Source organism: Botryllus schlosseri, chromosome 2 (assembly GCF_051294905.1).
Source record: "Botryllus schlosseri isolate E-star chromosome 2, Bs_hap1, whole genome shotgun sequence".
Taxonomy (NCBI): Eukaryota; Metazoa; Chordata; class Ascidiacea; order Stolidobranchia; family Styelidae; genus Botryllus; species Botryllus schlosseri.
This window is the reverse complement of record NC_137237.1, coordinates 28,379,262-28,402,186: the sequence shown is the minus strand read 5'-3', so window position 1 is coordinate 28,402,186 and position 22,925 is coordinate 28,379,262.

Below are 22,925 nucleotides of genomic sequence, written 5' to 3'. Positions count from 1 at the left end.
GCATTACGAAACTAAAGAATGGTTGGTTAGACTCTACAAACTGTTTCGATATCACAAGACCTTTATTGTCTGAATGGGTGTTCATGTATCTTAATAATCAAATAATTCAACACAGAACTAGAACTAGTACTAACAGAAACATCACAGAGTTGTTTACACAAAAGTTTGTATGTGTACAGTATGCGAATCCCATGTGTAAGTCCAGCGCAATTGTGGTATCCATCCGAGTTTAGTTAACACAAATTTATTACAACGGAGCCACGTAAACTTTCGTGAAGAAAAGCATACTCACTTCCAGAGGGTTATGTCAATACCATAGCAGTAAATCAGCTACTCCAACAAGAAAGTACATATGTTTCTAGCCACGGTCCTTACATCTTTCACATAGATCAATCTACTTTGCTAACGAAAAGTGCTGAGTCATCACATGATCGCCCTCACAACAAAACAGCTAGTAGATATTATCATTCAAAATATTCCTAACCCTTTACACACCAGTGACAAATCATACAACGAATATGTTTTGTGGGTCGAATTGTTGTTCAGTGTCAAGTCTACCTGTTGAAACGTACATTAAAACAACACAGTCACAATTCAATTAAAACCACGAATCTATTTTCATTTCGTCACATACAGAAAAATAAATTTTATTCCGCCAAAACATACTTGTAACCAATCGCTTTCATTAAACACACAACACCATAAAAGTATTTACTTTCTACAACATAGACATTCCGATGTAGTCAAGAAATATTTTTATTAATCAAAATCATCGACTTCTGTTTACGGCGTTAGTGTGTGCATGTCATACATGTGGGATCCGTATTAAAATGGACACGACACGACTGAATGTAAGGAGATAGAAGTCTATCGCATAGATTTACATGTGCTCTTCGCTACGGTTTCAAAAAACTCATCATCTCTTTTGCATTGATCGAGACCGAGCAAGTTAGTTAATGGTCATGATTGTGTTTGTCATATGCGAATGATAGGGTTACTGTCAAATCTACATACAACAACCTTCTGGCACTCATAATAGCAATTTCATTCTCTCCCTTCGTAATTGTAGACTCACGACAAGCATATTGTACAGCTCGACAGCTACTTTTAACAACACCAACGACACTAAACATACGATACCTACCCAAGTAAAATTACCATTTTCACCTGGAGGTCAGTCGTTACCTGAGTAAAAATACCATTATTCTTTGGAGATTTATCGTTTAATCAGAGTAACAAAACATTTTCACTTGGGGGTCTATCGTTTCCAAGAGTAACAAACCCCCTTTCCTTTGGAAATCTATTTTTCCCCGGGTAACAAACCTTTTTCACTTGCAAATATATTTTTCCCCCCGGGTAACAAACCTTTTTTCGCTAGGAAATATATTTTTTCCTTGAGCAACAGATCATTTTCACTTGGAAATATATTTTTTCCTTGAGCAACAGACCATTTTTACTTGGAAATATATTTTTTCCCTGAGCAACAAACCTTTTTCACTTGGAAATATATTTTTTCTCTTGGTAACAAACCTTTTTCACTTGGAAATATATTTTTTCTCTTGGTAACAAACCTTTTTCACTTGGAAATATATTTTTTCTCTTGGTACCAAACCTTTTTCACTTGGAAATATATTTTTTCTCTGGGTAACAAACCTTTTTCACTTGGAAATATATTTTTTCTCTGGGTAACAAACCTTTTTCACTTGGAAATATATTTTTTCCCTGAGCAACAAACCATTTTCACTTGGTGGGTCGTCGTTTACCTTAGTAAAAATATCATTTTCCTTTGGAGATCCGGCGTTTACCTAGTGTAACAATAAATTTTCTCTTGGTCATCTAGCTTTTCCTAGAGTAACAAAACCATTTTCATTTTGAAATCTGACAAACGCACCTGACAATTTGGTATTTGTTGTATTGACGATAGTTTGAAATAGATTACAACGAACAGTGACGGAAACATACACGGACTACCGGTTACAGAGTATACCTCCATCAGGCGTATCACATCAATATCATCGGTTAACCACATACAATATACTCTTGTACACAGAAATGTATGTTTCGGAAAATTGGACAATAGGCTTCGATAGTTCTGTGATGTCCGGGTTCGTGCTTTGGATTTTCCAGAGTCAAAATGTCTGAATAAAACACCTCCTCGACGATGGTTGGTATGTGGATAACGGTGTTCGGAAAACGGTTGGATTTATGTCACCAATCGCGATGACAATTCCAGGTCGAGTTTTCCCCCGCATGTTTACTATATTGTGTCTTTATTGGTCAATGTATGTCTCGACATTCAGTTTGAAATCGGAAACCCTGATAAAGTATGTAACCGGATCCGGATATCAACTCTGAATCGCTGAACCAATGAACAATATTCAAAGTAAACATGTTACACCCTGTGTTTCCACGAAAATATACCATCCAGACATACGTCGCGCTTGTTTACCCACAACAGTATACGCGTAAATGGAGGTGTGTGACATTGCATGCAATGTGTTGGTATACAAACATCGGGGAGTAAGCCTTCGATCCACAGACATTATCATAGCCGGTAGTTTTAATGTAGATCGAATGTCATCACACCTGATAACAATGTCATACCAATAAGCCACATTGCAATGACTCTGAGTCAATCTGAAGCAGGACATACAGACACACAAACATGGAACCGTAACATGGGTTATTCGCACGACAGTGAAAGTGAACTGTACAGCACATACCAATATTGTGATCACAGTCAAATATGCGAACCGTGCACAATCATATACCCAGGTTTTTGTTGAATATGTACGAAACCGATAAATCGATACATTTCTTTTCCTTGGACATCAATAATACAATCACCATTCAAATGCATCGCTCGAATGTGAGGTTCGTCTGGTGTAAAATCCATATCAAATAACACCAAAGTGTGCCTTCCGTGTTTTATCATTTCCACCGACGCTTCTTGTCTGTGTCGTAACAGTATGGTGCGGGGAGTTGAAAAACGGTAAATTGTAAAACGGATTGACATGACCAACCGAAACGACGTCAATAGCCTTGTGGTGATGACAGTGTCAAAATGCTACCGATACGACGAGACCAACCCGATCTCTTGTGGCGATGACCGTTTCGAAATGTTGCCGGACGAACTGGACCCTTACGATGATGTGTTTTATGATTGTGTGTGAAATCGCGAGGTAGTGTTCTATTGTGGTGTACGATTGCAGTCTTCATTCCACAGAAACATACCTTATTGGATCACAGTATCAGTCCGAGATTTTCAGAATCACTGTTCACGATATTTATCTGGAGTCGTTATGTGGGAGTAGCGACATCCTCGCATCGTGTCTGAAAGACTGATCACAATCATTTCGAGCACCGTACTTCGATAGTTCACATTGGTGAAACGCTGCAGTCTCAGCAGAAAACTTCGGTCTCGACAACACGATGGATATTGACCCATGTATCCAATTGATCTGGGACGTCTGTCCGGAGATAGGGTCATGACTATCTTGTAATGTTACAACGCGATAAAACAATCGAGTAAATCAGTGAACGGTGTCTGTATGTCCTGCTTCAGATTGACTCAGAGTCATTGCAATGTGGCTTATTGGTATGACATTGTTATCAGGTGTGATGACATTCGATCTACATTAAAACTACCGGCTATGATAATGTCTGTGGATCGAAGGCTTACTCCCCGATGTTTGTATACCAACACATTGCATGCAATGTCACACACCTCCATTTACGCGTATACTGTTGTGGGTAAACAAGCGCGACGTATGTCTGGATGGTATATTTTCGTGGAAACACAGGGTGTAACATGTTTACTTTGAATATTGTTCATTGGTTCAGCGATTCAGAGTTGATATCCGGATCCGGTTACATACTTTATCAGGGTTTCCGATTTCAAACTGAATGTCGAGACATACATTGACCAATAAAGACACAATATAGTAAACATGCGGGGGAAAACTCGACCTGGAATTGTCATCGCGATTGGTGACATAAATCCAACCGTTTTCCGAACACCGTTATCCACATACCAACCATCGTCGAGGAGGTGTTTTATTCAGACATTTTGACTCTGGAAAATCCAAAGCACGAACCCGGACATCACAGAACTATCGAAGCCTATTGTCCAATTTTCCGAAACATACATTTCTGTGTACAAGAGTATATTGTATGTGGTTAACCGATGATATTGATGTGATACGCCTGATGGAGGTATACTCTGTAACCGGTAGTCCGTGTATGTTTCCGTCACTGTTCGTTGTAATCTATTTCAAACTATCGTCAATACAACAAATACCAAATTGTCAGGTGCGTTTGTCAGATTTCAAAATGAAAATGGTTTTGTTACTCTAGGAAAAGCTAGATGACCAAGAGAAAATTTATTGTTACACTAGGTAAACGCCGGATCTCCAAAGGAAAATGATATTTTTACTAAGGTAAACGACGACCCACCAAGTGAAAATGGTTTGTTGCTCAGGGAAAAAATATATTTCCAAGTGAAAAAGGTTTGTTACCCAGAGAAAAAATATATTTCCAAGTGAAAAAGGTTTGTTACCCAGAGAAAAAATATATTTCCAAGTGAAAAAGGTTTGGTACCAAGAGAAAAAATATATTTCCAAGTGAAAAAGGTTTGTTACCAAGAGAAAAAATATATTTCCAAGTGAAAAAGGTTTGTTACCAAGAGAAAAAATATATTTCCAAGTGAAAAAGGTTTGTTGCTCAGGGAAAAAATATATTTCCAAGTAAAAATGGTCTGTTGCTCAAGGAAAAAATATATTTCCAAGTGAAAATGATCTGTTGCTCAAGGAAAAAATATATTTCCTAGCGAAAAAAGGTTTGTTACCCGGGGGGAAAAATATATTTGCAAGTGAAAAAGGTTTGTTACCCGGGGAAAAATAGATTTCCAAAGGAAAGGGGGTTTGTTACTCTTGGAAACGATAGACCCCCAAGTGAAAATGTTTTGTTACTCTGATTAAACGATAAATCTCCAAAGAATAATGGTATTTTTACTCAGGTAACGACTGACCTCCAGGTGAAAATGGTAATTTTACTTGGGTAGGTATCGTATGTTTAGTGTCGTTGGTGTTGTTAAAAGTAGCTGTCGAGCTGTACAATATGCTTGTCGTGAGTCTACAATTACGAAGGGAGAGAATGAAATTGCTATTATGAGTGCCAGAAGGTTGTTGTATGTAGATTTGACAGTAACCCTATCATTCGCATATGACAAACACAATCATGACCATTAACTAACTTGCTCGGTCTCGATCAATGCAAAAGAGATGATGAGTTTTTTGAAACCGTAGCGAAGAGCACATGTAAATCTATGCGATAGACTTCTATCTCCTTACATTCAGTCGTGTCGTGTCCATTTTAATACGGATCCCACATGTATGACATGCACACACTAACGCCGTAAACAGAAGTCGATGATTTTGATTAATAAAAATATTTCTTGACTACATCGGAATGTCTATGTTGTAGAAAGTAAATACTTTTATGGTGTTGTGTGTTTAATGAAAGCGATTGGTTACAAGTATGTTTTGGCGGAATAAAATTTATTTTTCTGTATGTGACGAAATGAAAATAGATTCGTGGTTTTAATTGAATTGTGACTGTGTTGTTTTAATGTACGTTTCAACAGGTAGACTTGACACTGAACAACAATTCGACCCACAAAACATATTCGTTGTATGATTTGTCACTGGTGTGTAAAGGGTTAGGAATATTTTGAATGATAATATCTACTAGCTGTTTTGTTGTGAGGGCGATCATGTGATGACTCAGCACTTTTCGTTAGCAAAGTAGATTGATCTATGTGAAAGATGTAAGGACCGTGGCTAGAAACATATGTACTTTCTTGTTGGAGTAGCTGATTTACTGCTATGGTATTGACATAACCCTCTGGAAGTGAGTATGCTTTTCTTCACGAAAGTTTACGTGGCTCCGTTGTAATAAATTTGTGTTAACTAAACTCGGATGGATACCACAATTGCGCTGGACTTACACATGGTATTCGCATACTGTACACATACAAACTTTTGTGTAAACAACTCTGTGATGTTTCTGTTAGTACTAGTTCTAGTTCTGTGTTGAATTATTTGATTATTAAGATACATGAACACCCATTCAGACAATAAAGGTCTTGTGATATCGAAACAGTTTGTAGAGTCTAACCAACCATTCTTTAGTTTCGTAATGCGAGAATATCGAGTAAAGTTAATTACTTAGTGCGATGTTAATATACTTCGTACTTTTGTAAGAGTTGTGGGGTAACATACAAAGTACCTAATTGACACAAACAAAATATTGAATGAAGGTTCGTCTGTTGTTTTCATAAGTCAAGAGAGTGGAAATTGTTGTTGTTGTTTTTGATACACTAAATCGAAATAGTGTGAAAGCGTCACCAATCATTGCGTATGTTCGTAGCATGGAATATCGAATATTTTCGTGTACCATGAATATCTTTCATATGTCTTCGGTAAGAAATGAGTTATTTGGGATAATAATTAGTGTCCTACAGTAAAACTTGTTGTGTTTGATTGCATACTTTTTTATCATTGTTTGTTGTTGAAAGACGGGCGAGTTTACATTTAAATATAGTAAGCAGAACAACTCAAGTAATAAATTTTACTCGTTTGAAAATCGACAACGGAAAAAATACCGATGAATGGGGTAACACTATCAATATTAGCGGTATATTATTTTTCGCGGTATGTACCAATATTCTAAGCATAACTTGTCAAAAATTTATCATGTCATAGAAAAGTAGTCGGTTGTTATGAATTCGAAACAAATGTACTTTGATTATCACGATGATGGAAATTACGATCAACACAGTATTTCGTAAGTGAATGTGTATCGCTTGGTATGTTCAGCAGTCACTAAATGACAAAAATAGCAAACTGATGCAACCCAGTAGTTAAACGATACAGTTACAAGTTGGATGTAATCTTGATTTACAGATGACAGCTTGATGAGTATTGTGATGACATTTACTTTAGCGAATGATAACGGAAAAATTTTCGGTTGCATTGTCGGTGTATGTGTTAGACAAATAATTCTAGTACACCTAACTATAGGATACATTTGGCAAACATCGTACAAATTGTTTCGTTGTGCTGGTAACGACTTTCGGCGGTTTGGTTTCATGTCGGGAATTATTATTTGGGGGTTCAAAAACAATCAATACTACAAATGAACAACAATACAAAACACGTTAAGTGAATTACAGTGTAGCAAGTACTTCCTCGATATTACGATTGTTGTGTAACAGACATTTGTAACTGAATTGAATGCATCTAGCAAACATATTCCAATTTACTTTTGTAATGATCAAAGTATGTGAAATGGTGCGAATGGATTAGGTATTAATCAAGCGGCGGTATGTCAATTCACCTAGTGTGATATCTTGACGCCGGATAATGTGCGAAAGTGTTTCAATTCTCACTGCTGATTACGATGATAAAGTATTGTACCGGTTATTGTTTAACAAAGGAAATTGTTGTTTCATCTTTAGTCTTGGTTAGTGGAGCCAATTACATTTGTAAAATATTTTCTGATATCCGCGATACGCAGGGTGATATGTACCAAGGTGGAATAATTTTCCATTCAAGAACATTTCAGACACGCATAGTTTTACAACTCAATATGTTAATAACAACGGTACTGAAAAGTTTGTTGCTGTCCTAATAACCTTTACCACAACGCCGGGTCTAATTAACCCGAATAATTTAATAATCAAGTCATGATAGACCATTACAAAATCTCATATGTTAAATCGATGTGACAATCCTTATGTTTACATCACGATAATTTTCGATATAACACCTGCGTTCGATTGTAAGAAACTACGTTGATCAGACTTTCAAATGTCGTATACTCAAATATATTATGTTAATCTCAAGTCACCTGCACCGAGTAGAAATTACTTTTGTCTTACAAAATATATCGAGTAGTAATTACTTTGTCTTGCAAAATAGTAACGACTTTTACAGTTGAACAAAAAAGACGAGTTGGTGGTATATGCCTAAAACCGAACTTGATATGTTTGTGGGTTGTAGTGATTACTTGCGTAGTCTTGTCTACTTTTCGTATGGACACTTTTTGCTTTGGTTCGGTGAGTTACAAACGGATTGACTTGACAAGGTTTGTGTATTTTACTCTTTTGTTGATGGTAAGATGGTGAGATGTCGAGACGTAATACTATTTCCGTACACTCAATTACAACAAAACATAACCCGCATTCAAATAAGCCGTAAGCTACAAGCGGATTTAAAACTTGATGCTGTTTTGTGGTTGACTCAAGTCAGTAGTCATGTTTGTGTTGATTTCGGGAATGATCATGACGAGTTGGTCGGGTAAATTAGGTAATGTGGTAGTAACTATGACCTTACCGAGTTGCTGACATTCAAATATCTTTTACGACTTTAATTGTGATAAATTATTTCTCAGTTATTGTTCAGACATTCAAATGTCGTATACTCAAAATATAATATGTTCAAGTCGAATCGTGTATGCACCGATATAGTAAATACTTTGTCTTCAGAATAGTAACGACCTTTACAATCGAATAAAAAAAAGACCGATCATACGAATACAACCAGGATGAATTAATTCAAATTTATGAGTTGTAGTGATATAATCAAGTAAGTGAAAACTAGATTTTTAACAATTGTTAATGTTGTGAATAATTCTTTTGAGTATGGTAAGATGTTAAAATATCTCTTTGACAAACGGAAAGCGGGACGTGAATAGAGATGCAATGTTACATTACTTGTTTCAAATCAATGTGTGTATAATATCGAAACGGGACTGCGGGAAAGTTGGTAGTCATGTTTGTCAATCCTATTTCAATTCACACTACGCCAAAGTCAAAATATTCGGTTTCGGATTATCTCGATTTACCTCTAGAACATCTCACGAATGGATTCCGACACCGTACTATAACTAGATCGCTATGTCTGATGCATTATCGTGTCAGTGACGTAGGATTTTTACAATTATTTCACACCTTTTTGAATAAGCGTCAACTTCACAGAGGATTAGGGTTGGATCAGAAATAAGTGAGAATTTGTCGGTATTCGAATCACCGTCTACACCGGCTCTGGTGTAAACTAATTACCAAAATATTACCTTGCGAGTGATTCCTAAATTTAGCAAACTAGTTCACACCCTTTTTGTTGAAAGTACGACATGTCGCTCGCAGCCTATACCCGGAAGTACGAATCACCGCCGCGCCCATAAGAATAACGATATATCATTGTTGCACTCACCGTGCCATTATCTTGTCAGCGATTGTGGGGTTTTGCAAACTATTTCACACATTTTTGAAGTGTTAGTTTGTGAACGCGGTTATTGTTGGTATTCGAATCGCCGTCTACGCCGGCTCTGTGGTAAACTAATTACCGAAATATTACCTTGTGAGTGATCGGTATGTCTTTAACACCAAGTCACTAAAAATGGTTATGTCCGAGACATTATCTTGTTAGCGATCGCGGGATTTGCAATCTATTTTACACTTTTTGAAGTGTTAATTTACGAGCGCGGTTATTTGTTGCTGAAGGTGTTAATAATCCGAAAGTATTATTCAGGTAGCAATCAATAGTGAGGAAAGAGAACACGATCGGTCATTTGACACGACTAAACTACGACATCATATATCATAATTTATGATCAAACTATTTCGCACTGAATGGAATAGTGTAATAATCGATAGTAGCGGCTGGACGAGAAATAATTCAGCGCGCAGGTCATTCGAAATATAGGTCGCACTGCTTAATCCTCACAACAAGCCACGTTTCCGTCCGCGCGGTTATTGTTGGTGACTCGTACATATTCAACACCACGCGAGAGATGTCTGAAAGTGCGAATCACGACCGCATCCATAAGAACACATGGCACCTCACCAGAGATCTCATAAGAACCAATGACACATCACCAGAGATCTCGTAAGAAACAATGGCACATCACGAGCGATAGGGGGTCTGAAAGGGTGCCATCACCAACACGAGTTTTCACGGCACATCACCGACGAAGCCTATACCCGAAAGGGTACCATCACCAGAGATCCCATAAGAACACATGGCACCTCACCAGCGGAAGGGGGGGTCAAAAGGGTGCCATCACCAATACGAGTTTCGCGGCACCTCACCAGCGGGCCCATAAGAACCCCAGGCAAATCACGAGCGATCTACATAACTACTTATGTCTCCATAATAATGGACAAGCGTCCAACATCTTGTCTTCAAAAAATTAAATATAAATTTTCATAAATTTGGCCGACCGGCAGAAAACTTGCCACGGACTGGCACCGACGGTTGAGAACCACTGAACTACTACTTTCCTATTCAATCCGAGCAACAAACTTTTCAGCCAGTGTTGGAAGTTTATCTAGGCTCCTCCTCGCCATCTCATCGCGTAAGCGGTTACTTCCAAAATTTTTAGAAATGAGCCGTGCTGCAAGTCGGTATAGTTACGAAATCAAAAATGTGGAATATCGACCTGGTGTAAATGACCATCGTAATCGACAAACACCATTGATAACGTAAACAACAAAACCACAACAGCTAGATATTCGGGAACACATTACCGAAATTTTGTACAACGACTCAAACGTATTTGTTGATTAAAGTTTACAACCTCACTCTTATATTGGGTTACATTCAAAACAAATGGTGTTTTAAAACTCTTTGAAAAATATTATTTTTAAATGTTGTATAATTTTGCCGTAATGGTGTAAATACTTTCGAAAAAACATAGTATGAGCCTACGTACGATTTGCACCCAATATAGTCGACGTATGCGATGTGGGGTGGCCGGAGCCCTCGAAATCGTCGTCGGCTCAACAGTTATAGTAGGTAGAGATATAAATCATTGGTTCGGAATGGGTGTTCTGATGACGATGACCGCCGACCGCAAAAATGCTGCATAACGATGTAGTCCCGATTAAAGATATTTTTGTCTGTTCATGACAGTGGTCGGGAGCCTTTTTAATTTTTAGAGCCACTGCTATAGCCAATAAGCAAGACACGCAGAAAATGTGGCATGATCATGAAAATGTGCCGACCTTAGTATTACATTAATTTGTTTAAATTCCTAATAAGATTTGTACGACTGATCTCCATGGAGAACATCATCGAATACCATTGGGATGCTTTTGTATAGTGGTGTGCAACGTGCAAATGCGGGCCTATGAGTCACATTCATTTCGAGGCCAATCCCTTCTGCGTTGGGACACGTGAACATGTAAAGTTTCGGAAAGATACCACTGAGAAAGTGCGATGCCAAAATGACCTTGGCCCTAAATGACCATCGAATTTGATATTGATATGCGTCAGGCACGTTTTGTAGATCTGTGCTGCGTACAATTGTTGTCTTCTCGTTCTCTATGTCTTACATGCCCGTAAAGTTGTAGCATAATATTATAATATCAAAATGTCATTCTCTTGGATGTGTGGGGCTTGGGTCGCGGGATGCCACTAAGAATCAAATTGTAGTCGCAATCTAGACAGTTTAAGAACCACTGCTTTAGAAATATTGAACTGCTATGGAATTTCAAGTTAGCTTGAGCTAAAGAACCGAACACACAGTATCGCGAATTTCTTTGCTCTTCTCATATACCCCCGAAACAAAAAATGATAAATTGAAAATGAAAGAACAGAAGTTGGAGCAGCGTATCACAAACTAACGAACTCTAATGTGACTACGTTCTTTGATAGTTTTGGAGCTTATTTTCCAAAGCGTCATGCATAAGCATTAAAAGAAACAAGTGGGTTTTGCACTCATTTGACGAAATGGAGCCTCCGAAACATTTGTGTCATACTCTTGGAAACGATTTCTCCAAGCAAGTATTTTCCAATCGCGGAAAATACGCTGTATTTTAGATAGGAGTGCTGGATGGTTCTTATAAAGACCTGACCATCCAAGCACTAGAAGTTCTTGTATACAAAATCTAGCACTTATTTGGCCGAAAAGGGTTTTAAATGCACTATAGTTGAAAACGGGGGAAAACAGTTGTCTTTTTCATGAGACACTTCATGGCATAAACCGGTAGCCTACTTGTTGCACATCCGAACTAAATCATGTTTGGTATCTTCATTTTCATTTTGTATAACAATTTTTACTTGGTTTGTGCGGATGAAAAAAGTTCGAAAAAAGTTCAAGTTGTGATCAAAATGGTTGAAAAGCACTGGTCCATACGAATCTATATACGATTCGTGAATAAGACATCTGCGATCCCGCATGCAGGCCTACAATACTGTACCACCTAATGGAAATCGTCCCATATGTTCGAAAAAAACTCTCGTGAATGCAAACGTCACAATTTCGTTTATCCTAATACATTATACACGATTCCTATCATATCCGTTACAGATTTAATTTATATACCACAGCATAACAAATCCAAACGGTATTTTGAATTGAAATCAATTTAACATGAATACACGGAGCGACATCGTAAAATTACAGACTGAAGAGTATAGATACTCGTAAGAGCATATCCTATGAGACAAAACACTGTCCTAAATGAAACGCCTCACGTCACAATGCCATACTCATGTTTCATAGAGGTATGCGATTACAGGATATTGAATGCATACATTGGAGAGTAAATACAGGTCGCACTGCATTCTCCAGGAAATGTACAATAGCGATTAATAAATCAGCTGGAAATCCGCCTGGATTTGAATGAACGCAGCGATAGAGATTTCTTAATTTACCGTGTGTTGCAGTCAGGGCTGTGGAGTCGGAGTCGGAGTCGGTGGAGTCGGAGTCGGAGTCTGGGTAATTTTCGCTTGATGGAGTCGGAGTCGGAGTCGGAGTCGTGAAAACTATAATAGCTGGAGTCGGAGTCGGAGTCGGAGTCGTGGGGAAAATACTGACTGGAGTCGGAGTCGGAGTTTGTAAGAACGACCCTGACTTCGACTCCGACTCCGACTCCAACTTCTCTATCATGAAAACATTTGCTTTCAAAGAATTTTCAATATAATTTTTATGTACCACCAATCACTGTTATTAATAACCATACAGATCAGGTGCGGCCAGCCCGTGGCACGCAGGCTAGATTTGGCACACGAGAAGGTTAGGTGTGGCCTGCGTGGTAATTCTCGAAATTATTAATGACATCACGTAAAATTGCAAGGCCAGCCAAAATTTGATTAGCATGACCGCGAAATTTGATGAGGACTAAAACAACAGTTCTGACGCATTGACGTATCCAGGGGCCAGCCACATATATCCCAGATCTTCGTATATGACCATAAAGGAGAATATTTCATAGCAAATTTATTTGACTTGAAATTTTTCTCGGTACTTCGCATGATTCATTGTCACTAGATTTCTTGCATTCAGTATTTGAGCCCCCTTCTGAAAATTATAAATGCATATTATTCACAGAATTGAGTCTAACTATATTCGCAATTAGGAGATAACTGGTCGTCCAACATGCGGCTTCGCTTGTGCACTCGCAGCGAGATCGTCGACAAAACATTTGCACAAAATGATAGAGGCATGTTCACTGATAACGTCGATTTTGCTGTCTAAACGTCGAATAATCCTGTCCTTGCCAAATGAGCCCAGTGGTATACATATGCGACCCCCAGTGTATGTTAGCAACATATTTATTGATATAATTCAGACATTAACTTGCAAAAAAATTTCGCGCTTCGCGCGACCAGGGCCTGGTTGCGTACTGCACAGCTGCATGACGTATTGTTATCAATTTTAGAGCGTATTAATATAAGTCTTGTTTACAATGTTACCTAATTCGGTTCGCTCCTATCGGAAGACTAAGAATGGCTGCCCGCGCAATGGTTCGTAAATCTCACGTGTCCCTTTGGCCCAAGAAGTTGCCCACCCCTGATATAGATAAAATTAGACATTTCTTGTAAATTACAACTCAGTTTCACGGGGGAAGAAAATCGCAATATGCGCTTTCGCGATGCAGTCAAAATTGATGCAATTTTAGGAATTATACCATGATACTGTGACAGAGCAAATGCATCGGTTGGTTTTGTAAAATTGTAAATTATGATGTAAATATGACCAACGATACTTCCCACTTGACAAAATTAAAAATATTTGTAGTGTAGCTTAGCTGTTTGGGTCGAACAAATAATTATAAAAAAGACTGCAAGTCCCAATCCTTGAATACTTGATTAAGTACATGTAGACTAGACATAGGCTATGGTCTTTGACTACTTAACTAAATTCCATTTATGACCAATGACTAGTAGTAGGGGAGATGTGGTACCGATGGATCACTGGGACCGAAAATACTTTGAAAATTCTCTATGATAATTCCATGATTACACTCTGTGAACTTGTTTACAATTGCATGCTGGAAAAATCTTTCCTCACATACAAAAAAATTCGACGTGCGCGAGTTATGGGGTCTCTCACAGATGTTTTTTGTTTTGGGGGGTGTAAACTAAATTTAGATCGACATATACATTTTTCTGTGTAACCTTAAACACAAACAAACCAGCAATCATTTTTATTGTGAAGTGTAGGGCTTGTATCAGGCTATATAATGGCATCTATTATTCTTTTCAGTACTTTCCTTGAGTGGAATTTTTTTCGATTCGTGTATAAAATTCGTAGGGTGGGGACCGGTGATACAATAGCCAAATCAAGCAAAATAATCAAGCATACTAATCATGAAACAAATGAAACATGCCTACGTACAGAAAATCTTTATGTAATAATTGCATATGATGTTTTATCGCTATAACGAGGTATTTGGAAGTCACACTGTCGATTTTCGGCCAGTATGTATGTACCCTCAAATTTATAAGTCCGAGCCTAAATCGAAACATGATTTTATGACAACATTTGAGTTAATATTTATTCTATTTTTTGACGGTTGCGATCAAACATTCTTCTTTGGCTTGATGTAGCTTAGATTATAATATTGAGCAAGAAAAGTTGTCACATCTGATGTTTTTAGGGTATATGTGTCATAGGTCCCCGGGTCGTGTGCCATTGGACCCACCGGGTGGGGACCGATGACACGTTCGAGCAACAAATTTTGAACGGCCATAAATATTTTTTGAAAAGACGGATATTCATGTATATGTGCGCGATAGGTAGAGCTTGTATCAAAGTGCTGAGCCAGCAAAAGATCTGCTGCTTTCGGCTGAACATTTTGGGGCCAGCGATCATTTTCCAATTTTTGATCCATCGGTACCACATCTCCCCTAGTAAGAGTGTGTGTGCTTGTATAATCAGTATAGTGTGCCATGACAAAATTGGTACGTTCAATCTCTTTATTAGTTGCTGACTCATACGCAAGAGCTACACTTGGATTTTTATCTACATTTTTAATGTACAGGATTGGATATCTGCCATATTTGAATGATTCTTACATTTCAGGATATTAAAGAGTCCATGTTATAAAAACTTGAAAAAAGAAGGATATTTAGCAAATCTTTCTTTCATGTTAATTGCATAGTGGATAATTCGAGCTGTGCCACAATGAAACAATTTAGCATGCCACCGTTAATCATATGTTTGCATATGTTTAATGGTTGTATGATAGTCATTCAACCTACAATGTGGCATATAATTTTCGAAGCAAATTGGTAATAATGCTGGAGTCGGAGTCGGGAGTCGGAGTCGGAGTCGGTACGTCCAAAGACCCAGGAGTCGGAGTCGGAGTCGGAGTCGGTACGTTTATAGATTCAGGAGTCGGAGTCGGAGTCGGAGTCGGAGTCGGTATATTGAAAATGTGTGGACTCGGAGTCGGAGCCGGAGTCGGTGGTAAAATTTACCGACTCCACAGCCCTGGTTGCAGTATTGACTTTAGTATAGTCAGTGAAGTTTTGTGGAAGTGACGTAACTTCTTCCCAAATTCTTATGATTGAATCGCCTAGCTTTACACAAATTGCTAGTAAAGATTCTGCTATGCTTACATTATACCCTCAACATGGATTGTTGCACCCAAACATTGGTGAAAATTCCGATGAGCCTAACATTCAATTTACGAACTCTATATTCGCACCTCCTGATAAATGGGAATTATTTTACATTTAGTAGCATATAGTGAGGGCGTAGATTAGGGGCCCACCGTAATGTTTGTCAAGTTTAATTAAATCAGTGGTTCCCAACGGGGGAATTTTGCTTTAGAATTGTAACCGATTAAAAAACAATTAATTGCTGAACTGTCAAGTATAGTCAACTAATTGTAATTCCAAACATAAACGTATGTTCATTTTGACTGTTTTTTTTTTTGCTGGAAGAATGTTCAAATGCTATAACTTTCAGCTGCGCTAAAAATGCAGTTTGCGATACGATTTTGTTGGGCCCGCGACGGCCTCTAAAACAAAGTTCACCCAAGCGGGCAAACGCCGTGCCGAATCTATTACAACGAGGCCTATAGTAAAAGTATTTATCTTATTTTCGAATTAAAATTTTTCAGATACTGACAAAACATTCCAACTTCATCGATTGAAGTCAAAGAGATCGCAAGTTAACTTGCTTTATTTGTAGCGTAACCCGAGCAAAAGAAGAAACATGCTAAACTTTGGGCAACGTTGCCAAAACGGAAAGTGACGAACTAATATTTCGCGCTAGGCTAGCCAGAGGGCAAAAGAGACTATGCCAACAATTCTTTTGTAATTTTTTTAAAGAGCAATAAATAGACTATTTTTAGGCAAATTCCTTTCACCTGAAATATTTCTTTGTCCGTTTCGCGCGCATTAGTGTCACTGGTAAGCTAGACATGAAAATATAACGCATTGCATACGCTTGATGTACAAATTGAGGCAAACTATATTCGCAATTATGAAAGGACAGTACTTTCTTAAGCTTGAAGCCGTAGATATGCATCAGTTTAGAGCAGTGGTTCCCAAAGTGGGCGCCAACGTCCCCCTGGGGCGTTCGCGAGCGTGAAGGCGGCGCTGGCCATGAAATGGGCGACTGGGGGGACGCTGGCTATGAAATTGGGCGATAGGGTGGCTCGGAGAGAAAATGGGGCGGTGTAGGTTGAGAAGGCAACTGCTACGTAGTGTTGAAACGATTGATGAATACAGCAGCTAAATGCGTAGTAAAAATGCAAATTCGATTCAGTCAGGGCAATTTAGGATCATCAGACTATTTATTCAGCTGGGCCGGAACAGTCCATTGTTACATGGCAATGTTGAACCTGCCCATCAATGGACTAATTTAGCAGTAGGCAGAATTCTTAATAGCGTGGTTCATTGTGTGCTGTGGGAACCACGAAGTATTTGAGCAGTTTTTGCCCACTGCAAGGTGTGATGGCTTTTTAAGAGAAACTGTCTTGCGTGATTTTAATCTCTGTTTCAAACGATTGTGGATTTCTCGGAGTGCTGCGACCGTGGTCTTCGGCACGGCGTTCTGGTTGCAAGAAACGATATAGCTTCTACTTGACGGGCATATTTTCCAAAGCTTATGAGTAGAATATATCCGTTCTTAGTAATGATGAAACCTGATTAAGGTGAATATGACACTGTCCGGATTCAGTGATAATCACGTGATATTTCAGCCAAATTTTGCGACACGTGAATTGTTCCAATTGTCGAACTTGCATGAGCTACTGTTTTATCTCGAATACCCGATTTTGATGGAGAAATATAAATCAATCATCTCAGAAAACTGCACGAGGATATGTTGATTTGATTCCTGGATATATTCCAATTAGAAATTCCTTACCGGATAATCAATCCATTCTGGAAAGTTTCCGAACATGAAATGATTGAAGAGCTGATTTTATGGTAGTGTAGAACATTTTTGAGTTCAACGCAAAGTTCAATATTTCAAATCAATCGTTCTGGATACACAATTTAATCAAATAGAAATACTCTCACTGGAATTGGGATAACTTTTTCCTCATTGCCCTTCCCCGCCCATATTTGATAGATCGTGTTTTCAGTGCTGTGACCAAGTTTCTGACCCACAGCAGACGCCGACTTGACAGTAGCCTACGGAACGTGAAGACTATAGATTTTAGAATGAGATTGTTCTGATCAAAACTCAAAACCAATGTGACGTGGATGGTGATAATAAAACACCAGCTTCATCCGTCTCATTATTAGCTGTAACAAATGTAGAACAACTCTCGTTTTATGATTTAGTCGGGGTGAGGGGGTCGGGAGGGGAGCGCTGGCACTTTATTCGTTGTTCAGGGGGCGGCAGCTCAAAAAACTTTGGGAAACACTGGTCCAGAGTTGCGCAGTAGACTAGTGTGGGACCATTAGACACACGCATAGGCTATCCGCCCTAGGACACATCACGACTTCGCGCAACCTGAGAGTCCCCGAAGTGTGCTCCCAGAAAGATCGGCACTGATAACACCTAAAATCTAAAATGACCGACACATGTTTACCGAACCTGGATATTGATATGACTACGTGGCTCCGAAATGACGGCAACGAATCAGTGTTGGGATGACTCGAGTCACCTTTTTCGTATGACTTGACTTGACTCGAGTCACTTTGCCAAAATGACTTGACTTGACTTGACTCGGCGTATCAAAAATGTGGATTGACTCGTGACTCGGAGCAAAATTCACGAGTCAATTTCAAGTCATCAAATAATCGGTGTCGATAAAAATCACTGTATCTTCCATGCTCGGATTGTTCACGAAACGCTGGTGTAACCCGTAAGATCGACCAATCATTCAATGATCGTGTGTTCTACTGAGCCTTCATTGTTCTCTCACAAATAAATTGACTGCAAACGAAGTTAACGAAGCTTACAGCTTGCGTTCTCGTAAACTAGTGTAGTAAAGTAATCCAGTAGCAAAATGTCTAATTCTGTCCTCTGTTCTTACCAGGGCTTTGGAACCGGAGCTGGAGCAAGGAGCGCCGGAGCCGTGCATTTTCACCGGAGCTGGAGCCGGAGCCGGAGCCGGAGCTCTACATAAAATTAAGCCAAAGCCGGAGCCGGAGCTGGAGCCCGTTATTTGAGGACTAGCTCCGGCTCCGACGCATTTCATGAGATGCTATTATTAGGGATGGTGTGAACCTCTGAAAGGTTCAGGTTCGTGTGAACGCAAACCTTTTTGAAAGGTTCTGTGTGAACGCGAACGTGAACCTCATGACGTCACGTGACGTCATTTTGCTAATTCCAACCCTATCTTTCAATGAAGTGGTAGCCTATATTAATGTACACGATACCTAGCGACGACTCGGGCCACATAATGCAACAATGCTGAAGTACATATTGGCGTTTTAAACGTCGCTAAATGTATCAACTGAGGCAATCAAACGGTAATACTCCCATAAAATCAATATCTTCCGTCGCTTTGCCAGCAATTTCGAAGGGGCTTACCAGGGAATATACGCTTACCCCTTAACGATCTAGACCAGACCGGGCAATGTATTCGGCGTCTGAGTATTGGTACATTGATATTGAGCAGAGTGTAAAATGGGTTTCTATACTTGCTACCGATATCACCCCATTAAGAAGTTATAAAGCAGTAGCAAACACCTCAATCGCACGGATTTGATTTTAATGATGCAGGAAAGATATGAAGTCAAGATTGACCCCGTACGCCTTCTCGAATTGTCACATCAGGAAACGATATCAATCTTGTTGATTGGTTGAATAAACATCATTCGCTGACTACGTATTTCGCTCGTGATGTTATGTGATTGCGGGTCAAGCTCACAGCAGAGAGTCACTAAATATTCACAAACGGAAAGCTGGATATTTCGAGCAAACTTTTGTAACGAAGCAAGTAAAACTTTTGAGATTGTCGAGGTGCATGCTCGTTTAGTGTTTATTTTTAATGCTGCCAGTGCCATGCATAGAGTGGACCACAGTTGAAATGCAATAAATTTGAACCAAGGATGTTATAATGAAGTGAAAATTGTGATACATGAAAAAAGGTTCACAGTGCAGAACCTACCAAGGTTCTGTTGTGAACGCGAACCTCTAAATTTCCAAGGTTCACACACAGAACGCGAACGTGAACCTCACGTTCACACCATCCCTAGCTATTATATCTGCAACAATCATATCTGCTCATTTCACATAATTTAGCAGCAGGCCTGAATTTTAATGCTGTAAACAGCAATGGCATGGAGTAGAGTGCGTTCTAGTGCAACTAAACTGTTATTGACAATTGACGACAAGTATTCATTATGACGTCACAAGCCGACACGGCGGCATATATGTCTTCGTTGCTGCATCCGATGTTACTGACGGCTGACAGACTCTAGATCAGTGCTCTTCAACCTTTTTCGTCATGGTACACCCTTTAAACATATTCTCAAAACTCGTACACCTATGACCATATAATACACCGATAACGCAGAAAGCCGCATTTCGATTACCAATACAATACGTCCGCGTTCCAGCGGGGAGTCGCCATGGCCCATGGACGACAAATACTCATATGAAATTTGCTACTGGGAACTTAGCACCGCGGAGAGGCCTTGCGGTGTTCTGTGCCTTCACTTATTTCTTGAGATATGCTTTGCGGGAATTTTCTCATTGTAGAAGCAAAACATCCCAGCAGGCTTACAATATATAATATATGTACCAAAATCGCGAGTATAAATGTGAAGAAAAGATACTAGCATTACGTGTGTAGTCGCGCGGAGCGCTAAAATTTTGCCTCTTGAATGGATTTCGTCTAAAATGTTGGTAGTTTCACATTTTACTGTCCAAAATTTATTCATTCACAGCTCACGTGACCAGATTAACCTGTAGAGCTGATGGAGAAGTGTCTTCGGAAATTTTTGGCTCAAAATTAATGATGATGCATCTTCCCGTTTTTATTGATTACTTTGTTGCATGTTGTTATTTCTTGGCCTCCCATCAGGATTGTTTGTATTGTTATCAATATTATTTTTATTACAGATCAATGACAGTGGTGCTAATCGCCTGTTTAGGATTCGTGCGCCACGACAGTGCATTTTTTAAAGTTCATTGTCTTTGCTTTGGGTAATGAGTAGGGATGGTGTGAACGCGGGGTTCACGTTCGCGTTCTGTGTGTGAACCTCGGAAATTTGGAGGTTCACGTTCACAAACGAACCCTGTTAGGTTCTGCACTGTGAACCTTTTTCATATATTACAATTTTGACTTCATTATAACATGGTTTAAATTTAGTGTATTTCAACTGCGCGCCACTCAATGCATCGCGCTGGCAGCATAAAAAATCAACACTGAACGAGCATGCACCTTGACAATCTCAAAAATTTTACTCGCTTTGTTACAAAAGTTTGCACGAAATATCCAGCTTTCCGTTTGTGAATATTTAGCGACTCTCTGCTATGAGCTTGACCCGCAATCACACAACATCAAGAGCGAAATAAACTACATGTAGGTAGTGAGCGGATGATGCTTATTCAACCAACGTACCAATGAAATTGATATCGTTGTCTGATGTACTGGGTCAATCTAAATTTTATATGTTTATTCTATCATAAAAACCAAGTCCGTGCGATGGGGATGTTGGCTACTGCTATATAACTTGTCATTGGGGTAATATCGGTAGCAAGTACAAAAACCCGTTTTACACTCTGCTCAATATCAACGTAGCAATACTCGGGCACCAAATAAATTGTCCGGTCTGGCCTAGACCGTTACGGCGTAAACTCATATTCCCTTCCAAGTCCTCGTCGCAATTGTTGGCAAATCGACGAAAGAAAATGATTTTATGGGATTACTATATCATTTAATTGTCCCAGGTAATACATTTGGCGATGTTTAAAATGTCAATATGTACTTCAGTATTGTGGCATTATGTGGTCCGAGTCGTCGTTAGGTATAGTGTACATAAATATAGGCTATCACTTCACTGAAACGTAGAGTTGGAATTACCAATATGACGTCACGTGACGTCATGAAGTTCACGTTCGCGTTCACACAGAATCTTTCAAAAAGGTTTGCGTTCACACGAACCTGAACCTTTCAGAGGTTCACACCATCCCTAGTAATGAGGACGACTTTCGCTTGCACGCGCACTCCCACTCTTCATTAACTCTCGCTTACGTGCGTCCACTTTCAGGACTCTGCTGTCGACTTTGGAGCTTGGCTCACTCTTCGTCTAGGCCAGTGGTTCCCAACCGGGGGGGAATTCCCCCCTGGGGGGAGTTTTGAGATTTTTAGGGGGGAATCTGGCTTCAGGGTAGTGACGCAAGATGCACTATGGGTTCGAACGATTTTTGGACTTTTATGACAGAAATGTAAAGTATGAAACTAGTTCTTTACGACTGTATGTTTCTTTTGGTAGATTCTTAGCTAGATATATGTCTAAATGCTTCTTGAAATATTTCCTTTCCGTAGATATTCCAGCCCCTGAAAACGCGAGGCTCGCGAGACGATTTCGTTTGGCCCGCGACAGCTTCTCAACCAAATTGCCACTAAGCAGGGAAAAGTCATGCCGAATGCAGCACAACAAGGACGCTTGCGAAAATGTTCATCTTTTTAAGCCAACATCTGAGCTAACGTGAAAAATATTTGAAGTCATCGAGCGTGAAGAAAAAAAACACTACTATTTTAGTTTATTGTGATGTACGACGATTTACTAAACATGTTACTGGACCCTGGATCTGGTGTAACCCGTGAGAGCGCGACCAATCATTCAATGATCGTGCGTTTTACTGAGCCTCTATTGTACTCTCACAAATAAATTGACCGCAAACGAAGTGATCGAAGCTTACAGCTTGCGATGTCATAAACTTGTATAGTGAAGTAATTTAATAGCAAAATGTCTATTTCTGTTCTATGTTCTTACCTTAACAAAACCTCTTGTTTTATTGAAATTGAAATCGAATATGGTTTACATAGTCCTCAACTATTAGCGCAGGCTCAAATTGTATCATATCTATTTGTAAATGGGTAATGCATTGCATCTTATCAATTCGTTTCTCTATTCTCTATTTTGACAGGTAACTATAAACTGAGGCAATGCAATTACTTACATAGTTTAGCAGTTCTATGTATGTATGTA